The following is an 18,760-nucleotide window of genomic DNA, read 5'->3' as shown; positions in this document are numbered from 1 at the left end:
GGTCTTTCATTGAAAAGACTTTCAGGGATGAACAATTGATCTTGTACCCAGATGGATTGCACCCTGATGGTGCTCGACTCCAGTATGGTTTATAAGAGCCACTCTAGAAAAGGACAGTATTTTCCATTTAACGGATAGTTTGAGCACTGAAGCCGAAACATGGGTAGATGCCTCTCTAGTAGAAGGGCGACAGGAGAGGGAACGAGCCACATGTACACCCTAACCACAGAATCACCCTTCTCTCTTTTTAGGAGTCAGCTTTAGCTTTGTGCTAAGCATCCACAAAGATCTGCAGATGACTGTGTGACCAATTTACAGCTAATACTGTATGTAAACAGCCTGTATTGCAAACTACATAGGAGTTAAGAGCAGTTTATTCATTTATATATTTGCTTTTAATTTAGCCAAAATGGCAATGTGATGCTGCAAGTCCACTGCAAAAGCTGCTGAAGAATTCATTTAAACATCCAAAAGACAAAGTTTAGAGTTGGACCTGCCATGCAGCTCACTTAAGTCATACAACATTGTTTCTGTAGTCACACCATGCGGAATAACTTCTGTAAGTGAAGAAAAATCTGTACAGTGGATTTCTTCAGAGGGATGGAAAGCCAACTCACTGTAGGCCTCTACCTGATGCTCTGACTTGCTAAATGTCATCATCCTTTGCTCCCTCTGTAGTCACTGGGAGGAGATAAGCATCTCCAGCGAGTAATTGAGATCTTGGACGCTCTGATTCATCTTCCACAGGGGACTTCCTCTCCACTGACTGCACAGGGAGACTGTGCTCCTATTTGATTTACCCAAGTTAGGTGCATAAAGTTAAATGAACTAATGATTCCTCCAGACTAGCCAGGGGAATTTCAGTGTCTTCCTCCCTCTTGGTTTCCTTTTTTACTCTGGAAAGCAAGTTGCACAGAAATTGTATTTAAAATACGTGTATTCTCTTCTGCATATGAGAAAGGCATATATAGACTGGGCATGGTATCTTTTTCTCACAGAAATGATAAGGGTTTTTTTTATCATTATCCTCAACTGCACTAAGACTTTACCCCAAAGATTTTGGGAATGGTTTGGGACCACTCAGCTCCTTTCCAATTTAGCCATAGATCTTATGCTCCTACAGCTGGAGTTTCCAGTCTTACTGATGGACCCAGTTTAGGGGGCGGAAGGAGACAAAAAACTTCCTCCTCCTCCTCCTCCTCCTCCTCCTCCTCAGATATGCTTGTTGCCTTTCTGGGTACTTCCTTCTGGGAGAAGTAAGCTCTCTGAGGGATCACTTCTGCAGTGGATGATTGCATGAGGAGGAAAGGAGAAGGGAGAGCAAAGCAGACTGTGGCCTGGTGTGCAGGGGAATTATGGCAGGTAGAAAGGAAATGGCACAGGAGCATTTGGATACAGAGTCTAACATCCCCTCCTCAATCAATCTTACAATAACAACCAGTTATTAGGAGTTTTTGAATGGCTGTTGCCCACCTCTCTTGCTTCTCTCTCACAGTCTGCTGTTGGTAGTGTGTAATCAGCCATCTTTGTATTTAATTCTAATTGCATTTGTTCAGATACAAAGAGAAGGAAAACAGGGAGCTCTTGATTAAAAGATGGAGACTGCTTTTGTAAACAGAGACTGAGGAAAAGGTCTTGCAGCTCACTATGTCTTCTTCTAGGAAGAAAAGGGAGTTGTGACTGTTGCTGGTGTTACCACTTGTGACTAGGAGCAGAGAGGTCCATAGGTATTTTCATGTGCCATAATTATATACATGAGTGGAAGATTTTGACATTAGAGGACTTCTGAACTTCAGTAAACTAAGCCATAGCAAGACTCAGAATCTGGAATCTGTATGCTAGAGAAACATAAGCTGTAAATGCAGTGCCAATTTTTCAGGTGGAAGTATAATAAATATTAAACAAATAACCAGGGGAAGCGATGGAATCTCCAGCACACAAAAGCTTTAAGTCAAGACCAGATATATTTCTGAATTATGTACTCTGTTTCTAATTCATGGCAAGTAAAATTATTGTAATGGTCCCCTCTAGCCTTAAAACGTATGAACTGCTTCCTCTGGTGTAGCAACTTAATGCGGCGGGCCAAGGGGAGAAGGAGTTTATTACGCCAGCCGCTGCTGCTGTTCTTAAAACCACACCCCAAAGGAAAGGTGCTTGAGAGGAAATTGGTGCACTAGGTTAATGAAAGGCAACAGTGACCAACACAAAGAGGCGATTCGTCTGTACTGCTCTCTGTACAGGTACCATTTGCACCAGCAGGGGCAGGAGGACCAGGAGACACATCTGGGAAAACACAACAAGGGTGAAAACCAGCATTTAGGAATGTTCTTCCATTGGTGCTGGCGGTCCAACCCTTTTGTTTTGCTTGCTGTGTCTGTGCCTTTCTTTAAGGTGGTACCTTTCTTTTCCAGGAAAAAATATCAAGTGCAAACTCAGCTTATTGCAGCCATCGCAAATTACTTATTTGCAGATTCCTCAAACTTTTCCAGATGGCCTCCTCCTATTCAAAAAGTAGTTGAACCTGCACTGTATACCTTTCCAAGGTAAAGAATGAAATCTGATGTGGTTTAGGAAAATGTGAAGGTTTTGATGACCTTTCCTCAAATCATTTCAACTTTATGGTCAAATCAGACTTCAAAATGTCAAATTTCTTTCCAGAAAATGAGAAACCCCAAGATTGTGCCAACAGGTATAAATACATCAGATAATATTTTCCAGCTATTTCTAGTATCAACAGCAAAGACAAGCAGAAATAGTGTCCATAGTGGGAGCTGGTTTTGGTAGGGGTTTTTTTGAAGGACTGGCTTTTTATTCATGATAAATCATGATTGAATTTTAACAGCATTCTTAGAAAAGCTGTTTCCACCCCTAATCTATGGATTTGGTGTAAGATGAAAGAGCTATGTTCACTGAAGAGAATGACAGCCTGCTTTTTGCTTTCTTAGCAATTTTCATACCAAACTACAGGCTGTGTCACTATCTTTCTCAGCAGTTTCTTAAATCCAGTTGTACCAGTAGAGTGAGGTTGATTTATTACCCTTCTTTTAGCTTTTTGGACAACTGTTAAGAAAAAGACTATTAAGTTATTTTAGAAGATCATGTATTTTACACAGAGAGAATGAATAGTATTCATAATACGCAAAGTTCTCCTATGAGCTTACTATAGGCACCTAGTCCCATTATCCAAAATATTCAGCATTCCTTTATTTTAACAGTTTTTTTCTTTTTTTATTTCTTATAGATTCTTTACGTTTCTGGTTTTGTCTGCTGTTCCTTTCAAGGCTGAAATATCTGAGCAATTGCTTAGAGGGGAAAAAACAAGTATTTCTTTTCAAGAAAGATTCTGTTGTGCACCACACAAAAGTTTTCTTGTTTCCCCGTTGTTATTATCATTAGTAACACCATTACTACTAATATAAAACATTTATACCACACTATAATTTTTATAAACATGACTAAAACCAAATTCTCTTTCCCGAAGAGGTTTGACATTAATTAACAAAAAAGATAGACACAGTTACAGTCAGATCATAGTCCAAAGGTGGGAGGGCAAAAAGAATATATCTCTATATATATTGTTAGCAGAGTGGCATATCCTTGCACAACATGCAGCATCCTGTGCATTGCTTCCTGGAGCAATGCTTGCTTCTCAGTCGACCCAAAGTCAGTGCTTTGCTGAAGTACACGTACGGTTCACACACCTTCCTAAAGCTAGTTTGGCAGACCTGCACTTCTCAGATACACAGCTGAAACAGTGGACAAAGCATTCTGCCTCGCACAGCTCGGCTTATCACCTTGGATGTGGGGTACAGAAACTGTTTATCAGTCTCCCGAGTGACTGGCTGTTTTCTTAGGTGTGTGCCTGTACTCAGTGTGCTATAAAGCCACACCTCTCCATTTTCACCACTCTCGTTCCCTGTCTAATTACATGCACACTGTCATACTCTTGAGAAACCAAGTGGATAACATGCTAATATCATGACGATTCTTTTTTTTGTTGTCGTTGTTGAGGCATCAGTTTTATAACTAAAAATGACTAAGACATTTTTAGTGTTTAATCTTTGCTTCTTCTGACAACATCCTTTATTCATCACAGTCGTAAAGGCATAAACTGCTGGTAATGATTTACTTTTTTCAGAACAAAACACTAGTGTCAAATCCAGTATTTGAAGAGTTATTCTTAATACCTGCTTTTTCTCTTGTTGGCTTCACTTTCTCACCCTTTCTCTTTGTGTATGAAGAAACCCAAATGGTTTAAGAGTATCTTAGAAGCTCAAAGATGGCAATCTGGCTGTCAGTGGCGTGTGGGTTTTTTTATTTTGCTACAAGAGGCAGGTTTCTCTCAAAGTCAAAGTTCAGTACATCCCTAGCTGAGGAATGTATGCAGGGGGGAGGTGAGGAGGGGATGACTGTGAATTCAGCCAAATGGCAGACAATTTAATATTGTCTGAAGTTACACAGATATCTAACCATCTTTTGGCAGATGCAAGGTGTTTATACATTCCCATTATATTCATTATTTGTGAATATGTGTTCAAGTATGCTGTCATATTTCATGCACGCACTAGATATACCAAATGATCAGAAATAGCACCTGGAATAATTTGAGTATCTTCCATAGCAGCTAGGGAGCTCTCCTCAGAGAGGACACCAGAAGAGGAAGCTGGGGGGGGGCTGTAAAGGTCTGGAGGGTGAAGATCCCCCACTGCATGTGCCAGGGAAGGACCTACAATGGTGACAACGTCTGCCCTCCTGAGGGAGACCCCTGAGACACCCCCTGAGACGCCACAGGGGTCAGCACCAGTCCCTGCAGGTACATACTGCCACTGGGGGTGTGTAGCAGGCACTGATGAAAAATGGTCACTTTTAGATTTATATGGCTCAGGTCTGAACCATTTTAGCCAAAATGCCACGCAAACAAAATTAGAAAAATATATATCTGCTGGATTAAAAGGGTTTTCCAGAGGCAATTTTCCCACATAAACCACCAGAAGGGGGAAAATAACAAAAGAAGAAAATAGTCAACATGGAGAATACATATTTCTCTAGATTTTCTACTATACCTAGAATGATTGTTCAAGTGACTTAAAGTAAGCATGACTTTAAAAATGTAATGTGTCCTTTAGATAACACACGCAGGGCAAGTGAGCACCTGGCATCAGTTTTTGCAGCCCTGTTTGCTCCCCGACATGCTCAGAGGCAGCCCTGTCGTCACTGTGTGCATTGGCAGCTGTGGCTGCTGTGGCAGGCGGTATGTGGGAAAACTGAGTAGGCAACAGAGACCAAGGAGTTTTAAGAGGTCTAGTAAAAGATGTGTTAATTAAACTGGAGAGCAATAGGAACCAAAACTTTGCAGAGGGGCAATGCCATTCCTCCATGTTATGGTGACCAAACTAGAAAATTAGTCTCTTGAGATTCAAGAAGAAACAAAACCAGGCTGATTTTGTGAGAAAGACCTGGATAAAACACAGAATTTTATAACAAACCTAAATCTTTGCATTGTATACACCATTAATGGAAATTAATAGATAAACTTTTTGGTAAGTATTTCAAAAGAGAAGCTTCAATAAAGGCCAAAGTGGATATTTGCTTGCACAGAATCTCAGTTGTACATGTAATCCTAGTAATTGCTTCCTTCTAATTAGACTTGTAATAGGTACCCAACCCAGTCTAGATGTTCTTCAGCAACTTGTCTGAGATGTCTGTGGGCTAGATTGCAACAGAAGCTGACACAGGAACGATGGAGCAACGCACAGTGAGCCTGTCCATCATTAAGTGACCAGTGCAAGGGTCAGCCACATCTTCAGCTCATGCAAAATTTGGAACTCAGGCACAGATAAATACCACCTGTCTGAATAAGTGCCCACCCAGCAAAGGCACCAAAGAAAGAAGCGCAATGTTAGAAGCACAGCCACTTCAACTTTCTAAATAGTTAGAAAGAGCCATCTATGGAGGCTTATCTTTGAGTTGTCTTGAGGAGGTGACACTGTATTGACGATATATGTATTTGTGATGCTTACATTAGGCAGGTGATATGGATCTGGGCTTTGAAGGGATATAAAGGAAAGCTGGTCCACAGAGCAGGCATGATAGGCTATGGGAAACAGGTTGCATTGTACAAATAGCAGACACACAACTTACTAAATGCTGCTCAGCCTCTGGTGATCCACTTTAGGCCCTGTGGGGATTTATTTGTTGGATTTAGGGATGTGAGAAATCTCCACCATCTGTTCTTCAGCAGAGCATTTGCAAGGCCTAGCAAGGGTGGCTATTTCAGGTTTTCTGGTATAGTGTTCAAATGCACCTGTGTCAGGAAAATAAATTAAAAGCATGATTCACATAATTTAGGACTCTGACTTCATGGATCTGTATTCAAGCCTCCTGCAGAGGCACTTCTTGCTCTCCTTGATTACATAAATTAGGGAAACCCATTTCACCTACAGAAGCAGATTTCCCCTCATGGGACCTGTTCCAAAGTTCAGCAAACTCAGACACCCTTTCCCATGAATTCAATAATCTCTGGGTCAGTCACTTCCCAGAGATGAAAGACAGAATCCAGAACAACTGGAGAGATAAAACAAGCTGATCTTTATTTCCAGCAACGCACCATGTTCATCCTTAATGGTGCATAATGACTGTTATTTACAGGGAAGGCTGACTCTTGATTAAAAGAGAAGTTTAGTAGTCATTCTTAGAAAGTATGCACTTTATTTTGTTGTGTAAGTTACCATTGTTCAGTAGGATGCCAGTAAATGACCTGGAGAAGGTGACTAATGAACGACTACTTGCTGCTTCTCATAACAGAATGCATTCAGTGAAATAATCAGTCCTCATGTTTAAAACAACAGAAGGAAGAACTTTTTCACATTGCATATAACTAAATCTGAGGAACTCATTGCCAGAGGATGTTTTGGTGTTATAAAAGTGTTAAAACAAATTAATGGAAGAAAGGTGCATCAAATACTGTTAGGCATAGCCGTACAGATGCAATTTCCAGCTCATGAAGTTCCTAACCACCAATGACCCTTTTCTGTGAGTTTCTTTCTGAACTTGGCTATTACACTAAGCAACTGCTGTTGGCCACTCTCAAATGCAAGCTGTTAGGCTAGAGGGAACTTTGGTCTGATGTCTACAGCTAGTGATGTGATACATTCTTATGTCATTATCTCCACTTAATATTTTTATTAAGATATCTTCTTACAAATTCAGTATACAAGCATAGAATATGCAAAGGTCCTCAGCCAGATAGAATGCTTTATAGGCTTTGTTTGAAACATAAAAACAGTTCAGATGCCTACATTACTAGTATTCATATAAAACCAGAAAATAACAATGCCATTGCATTGAAGAAGATTATGTATAACATGTTATGTAAATAAAATGTAAACCTGAAGTATTACATTATGGAAAACACTAAAATACATATTTCAGGTTTAAGCCTGGGCATTGTCTTTGTCCCCAAGAGAATAAATACAAAATCTGACATCTTAAAATGTTTTTTGTGAGTGATGTGGAAATTTATGATCATTTCACAAAAGCTAGTTGTTGAAATGGAAAGAACAGGGGTCACACTTAGGAATTTAGTATTTTCTATTGGTCACAGAGTATTGAAATACCACGGTTCTCCCCCTTCAAAGGAGAAAGAAAATAACCATAATTTTACTCAGTGATTTCCACGTCTAATTACTAATTTTTAATAAACCACTGTATTAGAGAGACGGTCTTGCCTTTACTAGTTACTTCGCCAATGGTGATATTTTAATGATGATTGCTGAACAATATGACTTCCACTTTCTCATTGCCTCAACACTCAAATGCAGGCTATACCACAAAGATCTGCCCTGAAAAAAAGACATGGGTATCCACGCACCAAAATAATTTGGAGGGGCAGGGCAGCACCTGAAATCATTATCAGTGTAGCGATGACTGACAGCGAAAACATCCAAGCAAATGGATAGAACCCAGGAACCCAGTTCATACTTGAATAAGGCTGGATTCAGAACATCTTTGTGCTATTAGTCATGCAATTCACACAGCAATCAATGCCTGAGCAGTCAGATTAGACAAGAAACTGCATGCTTTGCTTGTGGCTCACGTATCTGCTCTATACAGTCAGTTGAAAAGAAGCAATCACACTCCCAGTAGTGTCATGACAGCTGGTTTCTCAGTGCTATGGAAGGGTAAATGCTCCCTCAGCCTCAACAAAGGCAGCAGATAAAGACCTCTGACCATGCCCTGCAGCAGTGTATACAAACACCTGTTCATTGCTATCTAAAGCCTGTGCTGGGATTTCTGTAATCACCTTCAAGCATACTCCATTAATTAGAGTACAGGCTCTAAGGGCTAGAAGGAAAGGCATTGGTTTCCCTTCTCTCACCCGTCCTTCCTTTCTTCCCAGGAAGAAGGGGCAGTTAACGGATTAGCTCTGCTCCCACCACATGTGAAGGCATTGCGAGGAGCATCTGCCCCACAGAACTCCTGCTATATCTCCACTGCAGTGAGAGCTGGAGGGAGAGCAGACCTGTCTATCTGTCTGTCTCTCACATGAGTTGCAGGTGGAAACAGGTGACCAGAGACGTACATAGGCTGGGAGGAAGACATATTCTCAAATGATGCTAGAAATAGAGGTGGAACGGGCACCCTACCAGATAGCCTAATCAGGTACTTCACTGTTAATTAAAACCAGAAAAAAGTGATTGTATATGTATGAAGTGCTAAGATTGACAAGATATGTCTGATGCTAGCCAATGGAGATTAGGATGGGAAAAGTTGCTTAAAATGCCCTGCCTTTTAAAACCCACAGGTGAAAAACCTTAAGATGTCTCCTCTAAGCTGCTATCCAGAGTTAGGCAAAGCATGCTAATGCCATTGCAGGTGTCCAGCTCTAGTGCCACTCCTAACACACAGCCCTCCTCAAACCCATCGTCTTCACCAGTTCTTGCCTTCAGCACCCTCTCATCTGCCCATCCTGCTCAGCAGCTTTCAGGGGAAGAATCCAGGTGCAGAACTTGTGCAGGGTGTCTGAAGTAACACAGTTATCCAGACAACCAGGACTTTTCTTGAGCCAAGATGGGAATGTGACTGGATCACATTGTCTTGGCAAGAGTGGAAAAAAATTGAAAGTAAAACTAGGATGAGACCACTATGCTTCAGGGGTTTACTTGCCTTTGGGTACTGAAAGCAGTAAGACTGGATAACAATATAACATTGCTCAGGGTTTTGACTCCATAGTACAATACATTTAAATAGAAATGGTGTGGTTGCTTGTGTGAGTTTAGACATACATTTCTGGCTCATTTGGGGCTGATCAGGGACTTGAAATATATATAAATATATATATATATGAATATTTATCTAAAAAATCCAGATGAGCCTGTCATCAATGTTGAGCTTTTCAAGCTTATACACAGACCTTATCCTTGCTGTTTACTTCTCCAGTTCCTAAGTGGTATGTGTCCTTGCATGCCCTCCACCTGTGAAGACATAACTTCTGCAGCATGCGTGACGTAGCACCGCCATTCAGAAAACAGCTTATTTTCAGGTAAGATGGGAATTTTTAGCTGCAACTGATATCAAAAGGCCAAGTGCACATACCTTTGGGTCTTACTAACATCCATATTGTAGAGATGTGAAATGTCAGTATAGATTTTTCTTTTTAGTTGAGAGAACAAACTGAAAAATTGAACCAAGTACCCCACATTTTAACAACACTGAAAGTCAGTGAAATTATTTCTAAAGCCCCAAAAAAATTCTCCTTACTATGTGCAAAAGGGTAGCAAGTCAGCTGAGGAAGGCACACTGGAAGAGTGAAGAAGGTCTCCAGACAGTTTTATAACTGTCCTTTATGCCCAGGCATGCTTCTGCTCTTCCACCTGCTTAGCTGAAGTCAAACCTTTTGAAAGTGATACCTAATTTTGCACCATCTAAAGCAAATTCACCTTTAAATCATGTAAGTATAGGGGTTCATGCTTTAGATTGCCAAGGCAAGATTTTCTAGTTGGTTTTTTTTTAGTGGCTGCTGAAGTTAGACTCTTGAAATCACCTTCTTTTGAAGTGATGCTGTGATGCTGTTACCCAATTCGGTTTTCTAATTAGCAGGCCTGATTTCAGCAGCATTAATCTGGTGATGCTTGACATGTTTGAAAGTCGTGCCACTTAGATGCTTGGACGTGACTTTACAAACCTGTTACTTGGTAAGAGCTTTTAGAAATGTTACTTGAAGTTGAGCCTCCCCTTGTCACAGAATTGGTCCTAGGTAGCTCCAGATTACTCCTATAGCTCCCAGAGCTTCTTTCTTTTCTTGCTTCTTTGGCTTTTTTCTCCCTTAGATCTTAGCCAGCTTACTATTCCCAAAACCTAGCTTTAAGTTGTCTCACACGCACTTTCCTCTTTTTTTTTTTTTTTTTTTGCCTCTGTGGATATAATATAAGCCTTTGGCATTATTTAAACTCCAGAAATGTAATCAGATACCACTAATTATCTTTCACATAAACACTGATGATTCAAAAAACTGAAATAAATAATTGAAGATATAATAATGTTAAAATACTTGCAATTTAATATAAATAGTAATTTTTTTTTGTTTAATAAGCTAAAATGGCTGCAAGATGTCTGGAACCAAATGTGTATAGATATTTTATGTTAGAGATAAGACAAAAGCCTTTGGAAAGTATTACGCGCTTTCTGAGGGAAGCAGAGGGATGATGTTCCTGAGACGCCATTCTTTCTCTGCTCTGCTTCTTTGTGCACACCATGTACATACCCATGTACGTACATGGATACATGGGACATGATATCACCTGAATAATTATAGACTTGGTTTACAGCATCCATATAGTGAATATATCATTTATTCAGAAGCTGTGGTATTGTACTGACCTATAAAAACAATTTAAAGTGCATCCTCAATTCAGAGGACAGAAAGGAAAGCAAGATTACAAGTGGAAAAGTGGAGTTCTGACTGGCTTAAAATATTGACTTGAGAATGAAAACTTTTTTTTAAAACTGTGAATCCCTTTTCTGCACTGCAAGCTCCTGAGAAGGGAGACCATGTCAGTATGAGTTATTTACCCCCAGACGCAACGGGGCCAGATGCCGAAGGCAGCCTCTGGGCAGTCTCTGTGTGCTACTGCAAGACACAGGTTCGGTCATATAAGTTATGATGTGACTCCAGTTTGATTTTGATGCTCAATATAATACCAAATATAGCATTGCCCTTTAATAAAATGCACATTTCATGGATTCTGATGGATATTTCAACTAACATTACAGTCTCTTTAATTCTGATAATCTTTCATTATCTAGCTGCCTCGATGTATGTCACAGGTACTGCAAAGACCAACTTTCCAATAGCTTTTAATGAAGTAAGATGTTTTATGAAATAATTCCAGAAGCATACTGGTTTTTCTTAACGTATTTTTTTTACAAATCTGCTTTTTACTTCTTTTTGTGTTTTAAGGTGAGAGACTGATTGCTCTCCAGTGCTTCTGAAGCCAAACAAATAACAGTGTCCCCTTTACTCCTGAATCTATGCGTCTGTATTGTGAGTTTGGTTCTTCATCTCCAACCCTACATCAGAATAGAAACTTTCAGTAGATTACATCCAGAAGCTTCAAAATGCTGACAAGACCTTGGCATAGCACAGGAAAGTACATCAACCTCACCCATGCCCAAAGGAAGTCAGGCAAGTTATCAGCTGAGATAGATTTGTAAATTGACCAGTCTTCAGATAAAATGGTTAAGCCAATGTATTAGATTAACAAGAAGGATGCTAATTATACATAGCAAATGGCGTTTTAACCATTGTGAATATTTAAAAAACAGTAATATAAACCGTTTATTTTGCACTCACATAGCCTTTGCTTACTGTCTGAATTAAACAGGTTTTCTTTCTCCTATTGTATCAGAAGTTTTTATAATTTTTTTCTTTATTTAGTAAACTAGGAGAAACCAGACCACCGTACAGGCAGCTTTGTTCTTTCCATGCAGCATCCCAGATATTAGTAACCTGAAGCAAAGCAGCACACAGGTCCTGCCGCTGGCCTGTCCAACCTTCTCGTACTAAGACCATTTCCTCCCTCAGCTCAGCAACAGGTATGCTTCTCCTCTGGTTTCAGTTCCTTGCTCCAAGGCTGCTTGTCTTCATACCTAAACATCTTCAAAACAGCAGCTCCAAAATCACCATCACAGGCTGAAGCTAGTGAAGATATAGATTTATAATGACTTTGCTAATCCCACCAGGAATACAAGAAGCATAAGTCTCTAGCATTATTATTTTCTGTGATACCTGAGTAAAAACTGTGCAGAAGTTACTGAGTGTGTCCTTCCTTTTGTTTGACTTTGAAGTAAAAGTGAGGCTAAGCTTTGTTCATGATGGATTCATTTAGAATTTCTCTCTGTGCCAGGAAGCCATTGCCTTCACCTTCCTCCAGCACTCCTGCCTCCTGCTGCGAGCTATGATCCTGGGCCTCTCTGTTGCTCTCTCTGGTGAAAGTGAGATAGGAGCAAAGCACAGTCCATTCCCTACAAACAGATACTCTTTCACCAGAAACAAAAGCAAAATCTAGTCTGAACAAATACCAGAAACCTTTTATATACAACTGCAGCTACTGCTTTGGAGACCCAGGTTGCTACAAGGCCAAGGCCAAGCACCCTTGGATCTTGCAGGAGGGAGTGGGGCATGCTGCATCTGGGGTGTTTCTGAAAACCAAACAGAGGCAGCATTAATCACCAGTAAAATCCAGAAAAGAAAATTAAGGTGGTCATCATCCCCATCTTTAAAGGAATAACTTGTGAGACTGGCCACTGCATATGAACCTTGCCACCTGAGCAAAGATCTCTTTGATCTTTACTGCCCCTTCACTTCCTGCTGCTTGCTAGAACCTATTTGATGTCTATTAACCCAACTTCAGTTCTTTCTTTCTAGACACTGAAGATGGTCTACGTAAACTCAATGAGAGAAAAAAAATCTACTTATTCTCTTTTCCTCTGAAAGGTACAGTGGCAGAAAGTGAGGAAGCTTGGGATGGTCCAGTAGTAAGTGAATTTAAACACATACCCACAGACATGTTAGCTCTTCACAGGTCTTCCACCCATGACCAATTATTTTCTCTTGAGTCTCTGAGGGCAAGATTAATTCTGCCTCCTGAATTAACTCTTCCTCAAGAGATAATAATGGATAAGAGAGGATAACTTTGGGGTTTGAGAGAGATGGGGAGAGCTATGTGCCTCTAAGACTTTCTTGACTTTCCACCACGATACTTGAAGACCTCTGAAGAACTTCACTGGTCAGCACCTGATATGTTCTCTGACATCACCTCCCAGCTGCTGCCACCATGGGGACATGCCAGTGAACTCTCTATTTTATACCAGAAGTCTGTGCTTTGTGGCTGCAGACCTGCCTTACACAGAAAACTCAAGGGAGTGTCATGGTTTGCACATGGGTCTTGGAGAGTTCCTGGGCCGTGCAGCCAGGCCCAGGAGCTGGGAAGTGCTCCTATGCTTGTCATAGTAGAGAGACAGCAAGAGCATTAATACTGACTTTCAATGATGGGACTCATCATTCAGAGGGAGTCATGGCAGTAACTCATGCGGTAACATTAACCTGCAGGTAAGCCTAGACCCTACTGTGAACCCTAGAGTCAGTGAGTTTGGCTTCACCAGAAGATAAAACTCATTAGCTGTTCATTATAAATAAAAGGAAAATTGTACCTCAGATTGGGAGAATAAGGCAGCAGCAAGGAAATGCTAACTGCTTGAAAAAGTAGCAGGTGACTGTTACCCAGGGCACTTACTTAGGAATCTGGACATTTTTCTGTTGCTGTTGACTCCAAAGGTTTGACAGAGAAGGCAGGCATCATCTCAGAGTGAGCAATTTCATGATTGTGTTGCTCTAATCGTTCTCATTTCTGCACACTTTATTTTTCTTCCTTACCTTCTACTCCTTGCATCATGTTTAATTTTTCTAGTTTTGTTGCAAGGCTGTCTTTCTGATTATGTTCCTAGGTTTACCCCGCACATCTTCAGCAACTCAGAAATGACAATGTCATCATCACCGTTATTATTATCAACAGTTACTAACAATAGCAGTAAGCTGAAATGAATAGGCTGCAAAAATCATCTATTCTGAGGAAACTGAAAAATTATCTTTGATGTGATCCTGCCTAACTCAAATTTTAACATTCAATTTCATATCCAGACAGATGGGTTGATAATATAATGCATGGTGTTGTTCATCAGGCTGATAACAAGAGATACTAGCCATCCTAGCAGCTCTTTTTGTTAGAGAGCAAGCCTTTTGGACTGAAATGGATGCTTAGCGGTCTGAAATAATCTTGACAAGAGAAGCCCATACTCCATAAAACTGTTATCAGCAACAACAGGGATGCTGCTGATATTCAAGTGAGATTCCCAAAACATATCAAAACATAAAGTATATGATGAAACATAGACCTGTATGTCATAAGCATTGCAAAGTGTGTCTGTGTGCCTTACCTGTCAAGTAATTCCCAGGAGCTGCAGCTCCGTAAGTGTAAAATAAGATACATCAGAGGTGAGTGCATTGCCATATGGCACTTGTAAGATATCTTAAAGTGCAAGTGAGACAGAGTCCTGTCCCTGCTTTGCCGAGGTATTTCAGACAAGTCACTTCATCTTGCTGTGCCTTGGGCTCCTCATATTAAAATAGGACGAATGGTGCCGACTTCATCATACTTTGATGCTTTGATAGAGCTAATGGCATTTCCCATTTGCCTTCTCTTACTGTTAGAGAAACTCTCTGTTTTAGCCTTCCATGTATGTCTGAATATAGCATTGATAAAATAATTTACATTTATGTTCCTGGGTGCTTGCCAGAAAACAGATAGTTCAGGAAAGTCTTAGGCTGGCTTCCTCTTTCAGAATGGAGGTCCTTATAATTTAGGAATGACAGATCTTCCACGTAACTGCTGGGAAAACACTCTTCCTTTAATCAGGAAGGTAAGGCCAGAGTAGAAAAGTTTAATTATTTAAGTTGTTGGGGTTTTGCACTTCCTACACAGGAGACTTTCACTCAAGGCTAAGTCTGAGACTGCAGTATTAGGGGGTGTGTTTGTGGTTATCTCATGTAGATCCAAGCCCTTGCTACAGCCCAAAGGGGCTGTCCTACCTATCCTCTGTCCCTGGCTTGGCACCCTCAGCTCTTCCTCCCTGCCATCATCTGCTCTGGATGTTTAGCATCTTTAAAAAATGCAGGGTTCAAGCCATTTAGGAAATCTGAAAATTATATGCAGCCTCTCACACAATTGAGTATATGTATGTTCTTTACAGTTGTGGGTAATATAGAATTGTATAAATATGTATGCTTATTTAAGAAAGAAAAACTGCAAAAATATTTAACATAAACTCTAGAAAAAACAAACAAAAAATCAGAATGAAATTCCCACTAAATAAACAGACTGAAGCAAATCAAAGCAAAAAAAAAAGTTAAACCGAAAAATAAATATTACTAAAAAAAAAAAAATTTGCAAGATGTGATCAATATTATGAAACTGAAGAACTAAAGGGAATACATTACAAGTGATAAATCTTTTAATTTAAAAATTCAATTAAGACATCCACATTGGCCTGCTCTATAACAGTCTAATACAATCATGATGTATTTATGAATAAGTCAGTTCTGGGTTTAACATCCCAGACTGTACTATCCTTACTTTTAAAGGCACATTTAGTTTCTTTCATGTGTTTTCCCCTTATAGTACAACTCTTGAGTTAAGGTTGTGAGCTTTAGCCTACAGGAACATTAATGTTAGCCCTGTATGAAAATACCTGCAACATACATCTAATTGGGATAGCCGGTCTGACACCCCATTTCCCTGGGTCCTTTAGCATTCCCACTTGGTAACCTCACCACTTGTCCTGAAGGGAACGGGTCTTGGGAGCTGGTTTAGCTGTCAAGGATTAGCTCTCCTTGAGCAAAGCTTTTCGACAGCCTCCACACTGAAGCAAGTGCTGGAGATGGATTTATGCCAGTAGGAATTTCTTATCTGCAACTCAGTTATCTCTTCATCAGTGACTACCGCCTCCTTCACCTGTGACACAAACAAGCCAGAGAAATCACATAGCCTTTCCTTTTGTGGTCGTATCACACTGTAGGATGATACTGATTCTTCAACCCATCTGTAGTGAGAACAAGATTATGGGTAACCAGATTGTATTGATTTCATTTTCATGCATTTTGCAAATGATAGAAACTGTATTGGTCAGTTCTGTTCAACGAAGAGCACTGATTTAGAGATGCAATTAATAATCACAAAGTATTGCCAGAAATTCTGTCAAGTGAAAAATTTTGTCATGTTTTGCCATCTAGATGAGACAGAAATGTTGTACTTAGCCATCTAAACATTAAGATAGTATCTGTTGAAATTAAATGCACAGAGCAGCATTGTATTATTGTTATTACTGCTTTTATATGTATCTTACACCACTAACTTTTCTGCATGTCACCCTCTCACTGGACATCTTGCAGATTCTGAGAAAAAATCAACCTTCGTGTCCATGAGACCTGGCCACTTTATAGAAGGGCTGCCCTAGCACGTTACCTAAATTGTTCTTAGCATATCAAAATATGACGAGTACCAACATTTTGTCAGAGTACACAAATATCCCTAGCTTTTCTGTAATGAAGGTATTTATTATTACTTCATCATGTCATTCTTTGTTATTTCCTGGCCTTTTTTTCTAGGTCCCGTAAAGCTCTTTTTTGCTCCTGCATATTGTGGACCATGGGCAATATTAAAAAATAATGTCTCTGCAATGTCTTTGAGTATGAAAATAATATAGGCGGGAAGTAATGCAGCTTTTCTGAGTATGGAGCAGATTCATTTATTTTGATATTCAGAAAGGCACTGAGTGGGCGCTGACTCAGCGGGGACAGCAACCGACCCTTGACTGGGGGCAAAAGCCCCTGCTCCGAGCCCCACAACAGGGGCAGCCGTAAGTCATATTGGGGACTGGGCCAGCAGGGGTGCAGGATGAAACTTCTTCCTGTGAGATGCTCAGAAAGTTGACTTAAGTGTGTGTGTGTATATATATATATTTGTGTGAAAGCAGGCTGCATCAAATATGGATGAAGCAGGTTTGAAATCAGCTGCAGGCTTGGGCTGATGATGCAGTCTTGGAGGCTTAAAAGCTTACACCCCATTTTCAAAAATGACTCAAGAACAGTGTTTTAAAAGTAATGAGACCACTGTAATAGGAAAAGGGTGCTTTCTGAAACACTCAAACATGTTAGTTACCTCGTGCAAATGGAAGTCACTAGGAACTTGGCTGGCTTTGCGATATCAGAAGGTGACTGGCTGAATTTTTAGACACCAAAACACGTTTGAAAAATCTTTCTATGAAGAGAAAAGTGAGATTTTAATTAACTGCATTATATGCCAATTATATTATGAATTATACAGCTCTGTTTACACAATGATCCAAGGCCCTTTCCTCTGCTTTCTGTAAGGTGCTAACATGGGTAAGAGGAAAAACACAAAAATCTTCATACAAAATGTAAAGGAGAGAAAAGCTCCAAGAGTACAATATGACTGTTAGGTGGATGCCACTAATTCTATTTTATTAACTCCAGTATTCCCAAAGGGTAATGGTCAGTGGTTTAGGATTTCTTCTTCAAGCTAGATCAAACTACTGTACCTTTTTCAGTCGTTTTTGTTTAGACTAAACATTTTTAAAAATTATTAATGTGCCAACTATATTTTTGAAAGTTTGAACATTTGTTTTGAAATCCCATTTGAAATTACGTGACAAGTTTTCCCATTGAACAATTGTTCTTATTTATCTTTTCTGATGAGTCCATGTGCACTCTTTATAACAAGGTATGGCACAGAGAGATATAGTGTAACAGCTGGGGCTTTTGTTTTCACTTTTGCTGGCACTATTATTGTCATTTGAGGCATTTTATTATCTTTTGTCAATCAAATTATCTTCTGTTATAATACAAAAATTGACATAACAAAATTGAGATATTTGGGTCTGTAAAAGAACATGCATATTTTACATTTGCAAGAAATAAGTTCTTCTATCCAGTGGTCAAAATGGAAATTCAGAACTGCCAGGAGCAGTTTTGAGCGATACACACTTACAGCTTTTCTTGGTTTCTTATCAAGGCCCCTATGTAGCTTTCACATGCAGTAATTTCTCAATAATCTAAATAAAATAAGTTTTATCAATCTTCTTTCAAGGATACTCCAAAAACAGTCTACTGACCCAACTTTATGAAGGTCTGTAGAGAAGTTTGAGAACTACTCATTCTGAAGCCATGTTTACCTTTATTCTATGTATTTCCCCTACATAGAAAGTATAGAACTAACTCTGAAATGCCAGAATACCGGCCCGCTTCAACCACTGACTATTGCATTAGTAATACGGATATTTTAGATGTTACTGCAATAATGATGATATCAGTATGGTATGAAACATTAAAAAACATAGAAAAATAACGTTAAAAATTCTGCAAAATAAAAAATAAACTCTCCAAGCCAAACGTTTGAAAAATCGAGAAGGAAAAATGTTTTTAAATTGGCATTTTTTGGAATATTTGGTTAAGCAAAAGTTCTGAAATAAGGTGCTTTGGTTCATAAAAGAATATGCATATTTTATACGCACAACAAATAACTTTTTATTTTTACTTAATCCAAAAGCAAATTTCATGCCTCTCCCACTTTGCCTCACTGACTCACTGCTGGGCATGTTGAGCTCAGTACCAACAGCTGAGTGACAG

Source organism: Nipponia nippon, unplaced genomic scaffold (genome assembly GCF_047370975.1).
Source record: "Nipponia nippon isolate SJK-2023a ecotype South Korea unplaced genomic scaffold, ASM4737097v1 scaffold_1, whole genome shotgun sequence".
Taxonomy (NCBI): Eukaryota; Metazoa; Chordata; class Aves; order Pelecaniformes; family Threskiornithidae; genus Nipponia; species Nipponia nippon.
Note: the sequence above shows the minus strand (reverse complement) of the source record.